Source organism: Silene latifolia, chromosome 1 (assembly GCF_048544455.1).
Source record: "Silene latifolia isolate original U9 population chromosome 1, ASM4854445v1, whole genome shotgun sequence".
NCBI lineage: Eukaryota > Viridiplantae > Streptophyta > Magnoliopsida > Caryophyllales > Caryophyllaceae > Silene > Silene latifolia.
The window spans coordinates 117,900,379-117,904,853 of NC_133526.1; positions in this window are offsets into that span (position 1 = coordinate 117,900,379).

The window sequence follows — 4,475 nt, forward strand, 5'->3', positions numbered from 1 at the left end:
GAAAAAAAAAAAAGAATTTGTTTGTTAACGGTTTTTGCTCCTATATTATTATTCTATATCTTATGAGGAGTACTACTTTGGTTAGTGAGTTGTATGCCAACCAAGGGCATTTGTGCTTCTTTGTAATGGTTTTGAAGCGGATGTTGTCGTTTGGTTTTGTTAGGTAGCTAGCTTGACTCATTACCTCACGTTTCCCAAAATATTTTGCCCTTCTTACCCATTGCCTCACTTTTCCATACTTTTGCGGTAGTTAGAATTGTCTATCATATTAGTTGCATGCATGCTTATGTGGGTCGTAGTTTAGGTGTGCGACTATTTTTCTTCCTCTCTTATATTCATATGCTTACCCTTTGCTTCATGAGAGAAGAGTGACCCGTGAGAGTCCATCATTAAAGGTCTTGCAAGGTCGACGGTTATGCTTTATTATAAACATCCTATAACTCGTTTGCATTTGACTGATTTGCTATAAGTGTTAGTTTGCTTACATTAAATTGGTTTAAGTGGGCATTTGTAGCTGGCTCTCAGTTTTCACTCCGTTCCCTTAGTTTTGCATTTAGTTTTCTTGGGGACAAGCAAAAGGTTTGGTTTGGGGAGATTTGATGAATGCATTTTATATAGTCCTTTCTGGCCTCTTATGCACGCATTTTCATGTAATTATCGTAGTATTAAGCTACGAAATACCCCGAATAGTCTACTTTGGTTCGTTTGGCTTTTATTACAGGAATGGACCGGGAAGTAGCAGAATCGAGCCTTTTACTGTCCTTTTAGCTTGCGTTTTGGAGATGAGTGGATTTGGAGCGGAAATGCTAATGCCTTGGGATGCACGAAGTCATTTTTGGAAGCTAAATCAACGAGTCATAGCTGACTGTAGTGGTGAATATCGATCGAGAGCTTTTGCTGACCAAAGTGCTCGATCGAACCCTTTTGTTGGGAAACGGTACTCGATCGAATGGTTCCCTTACTCGATCGAGAAGTGCATATTTGAGGTTCCTCGATCAAGTGGCATGTTTACTCGATCGAGAGGTTTCTTCATGAAGCGGTTTGGTCGAGGAGTTATAAGTTACTCGATCGAGTAACTAGCTATTAGACGCAAGATCTTCCTATCTTGTTTTGTAACTTAGGTCAAATAATTGTCTTTCCTATAAATAGGAAAGACGTCAATTAGGTCGGATATCTTTTTGCATACTAATTTCCCTTGCTCTCTACACGGTTGAACGTTCCTTTGCTCTTCCTTTGCCGGATCCTAAACTTCTATAATTCCTTACTCATTTAATTTAATTCTCTTTGCAAACTTTATATCATGTTTATTCTTATTTTCTTCATTGTTATTGCTTTACTTGTTTTTATGAATATCTAATCCCTTAATACTAGGATTAGGGGAGCCATGATAGTTAATCGATGATGCTTTAATTAGTTTAGAAGGTTTTGTTGTGAGAATTATTTCATAGCAATATAACTGTAATTGTTAGGTTGAATGCATGCAACTAAATCAATTAATCTGGTTAAGTTCAGGCCTAGATCGAGAGATTGGAATGAACAGACCTGTTATGAACAATAGACTACACTAGTGAGGGTGAAAGCTAAGCTAGTTGTATTTTAGGGCGGATAGCGGACCGAGAGGAATTTTCCTTTACCCTTCTCACATCAGACCGACTGACCTACCTTTAGCTGATTTGTTTAACATCATGATGAACCGACATCCTGGCAAACCTCTCTTTATCTGACTTCCATCTTATTTCATCCATTGCTTTTATTAGTTTAGTTTAAACAACTCAAACCCCCCATTTTGTGACTCTAGACTGACCGAATAACGAGTAGATAACGACCGCCTCCCTGTGGATACGATACCCGACTTGCCTCTGCTGCATTAGTTAGAGCCGGTTGGTTGTATTTTTGATAGGGTTGCGACAGCCGTGTCACAAGTCCCTAAATTTGTTTTTGTATCCTTTAGAGCTAGGAGGTATAGCCGGAACACTTTTTGCATCCCATCCTCCAACCGCAGCAATTTCCTCAGGAAAAGAGCAAATGTCGCCTCCCGGGAAGGCAAATACATGGAAATTCAGGTCCCAATATTCAAGACATGCATTCAAAAAGGGCCTCACAACCTTCACTAGCTTTAACCTTACAATTGATCGCAAATTGAAAGCACCCATGTCGTGCTTCTCCACATTTGTGAATTCATTAGTCCACTCTTTAATGCGATTTTCAAAGGCATCCATATTTTATTGGAAAATTTGGAGAAGTTTATAAAGAAGATTTTATGTAATAGACGAAGACGAGAAGGAGAGAATTCTGAGAATAGAAGCTCAACCGAGGTCTCTATTTATACTGTTCGCTGGTTCCTAATTTCAGCTGAGGACGGACACACTGGGGAAATGACGCAGCAGATGCTGCGCCTCTTCGAAGGATCGCAGCTCCTGCTGTGCCTCTTCCCCAGGTCCTTTTCCTCGTTTTGACGGCCGTGCATCTTTCCTAATTCCGTTTTAGTTAAAATTTCCTATTCCTATAAGGATTTAATTCGGTAATTCCGTGTAATTGCCAAATTTGTGTTTTCTAATCGCTACGGGTTCGCTTTTCGAGGCAACATCGACATTTTTGCCATATATGCACACTTACTCGTTTTTTATTTTCTTTTTCTTTTCGGGGAATCATTTCACTCCCTCTTTTCAAAATATTTCTAATACACTTAGACATTTCTTTTAATTTCTTTTTTTAGGGGGTAGCCCTCCCTACCGTCCGGTCGCGTCATTTTCGGACACATTTTCATTTTTGTCCATTTTCGGGCACTTTTTTTCATTTTCGCGCTTGTTTAGGCCATTTTATTTAAGTTAATTCATTTTATTATATGCTTATGTGATTTTCTACGTGAATTTCGGCAGCATGACGGCATAAACCGTCACATGCGAAACCTGTTTTCTAAGCTAACTTACAGATACAGCAAACACCCAGCAGCAAAGGCACACAGGCCATCATATATACAATCAAAAAGCAAATGTACAGCAAAGGACAGGCTTCTGCCCAAAGTGGCATCAAAAGGAAAATGTACAAATATAAAACAAACAAACAGCCGGCAAACTAGCCCTGACAACCCCTCAGCTCAGCTACTGTCGCCTCAAGGGCAGATCTCAGCGTCTCTGGTCTCGAGCTCTCTCAACAAGCGGGTTGTCTCCTCCTGGGACTGCGCTAGCTCACGCTGCAAGTTGCGCTCCCTCTACACAGAAGAAAATGAAGCAACATTTTACTTCACTTTCCTTCACAAGGTTGGAAGTAATAAAGATAAGAAATGAGAAACGGGTAAGGAAGGTTCATACCTGCCTCCCAGAGCCACCAGCAAGGGCCTCGATAATTGTAGCTCGCAGCCGGTTGGCCATCCTCCACAGCTCCACGTGCCTGGACGATGCCACCTTCATTCAAATATAGAGAAGGTTCAAGCAAATGCATTCATATGTAAATAAAACATCAAAGACCAAAGACAACCAAAGCTGGGGCTTACCCTCTTCACGACGTGCTGCCAATCGTCCAGACCCGCGTCACTCATGGCCTCACTGAACTCGCGGATCTCCGAGATCGTCGTCATGCCCGCCGAGTCAGTGTACTCCAGTGTCTCTGGAAAAGCCGCGGGCTCGACGCCCGCCACCTCGATCTCCTGCAAGGCTCAAATGATTCGTTATTTTGGTGATCATTCATCATTTGTCGGTTCTATCAAAATCAAATAAGTAGTAAATACGCTTACCACGATCGGCTAGTACGCCAACCTCTGACGAACAAACTCCGCGTACTCCTCGCCAAGAAGAAGGAGAGCGTCACCACTCGCACCGGCCAGGTCCGTCGTCCTCTCAGCCTCCGAAGGCTCCCTAAACATCGTCTGTGGAGGATCGATGGGAACCGTAAAAGTGTCGCGGGAGCTTTGTCAAGCCAAATGCTCACCCAAGTACCACACAGACCCCATAGGCGTCGTCAGCAGCACCCGACTCGAACTCCGAGGATGAAGAACCTCAGCCACGAAAGCAGAAGCTCCAGTGTAGCTCTCTCAGGGCCGGGGCACCCACTAAAGCAAGAGAACGGGGGTCATTCCTATGATCGTCTCTCAGTGAAGAAAAGATATAAATGAAATCAAAGATACTTACGCTGTCTAAGCTCAGGGCATTCACGCCCCTCCGGCAAACGTCGTAAGAAGACCGCTGACTCTTCCGACAGCACACGATCCAGTCCCTAACGATGGGGTACTCCCTCGGTACGTCCGCCGCCCCCTTGGGCGCACAACAGAGAAAGTAGGAGTACACCCACGCCTACAGATAAATAATAGTGATTACAACTCATTTTCTACGAAAATGATCTTTCATATTTTCAAAAAAATAATAATAAAATAGAAGAATAATGCCAAAATGATCTTTCATAGTTGCAACAAAGGTTCATACCTCTAACAGAAGTCCAGGGCCGACAGTGGCAGTAGAAGTCCCCTTCTCAATCAACTC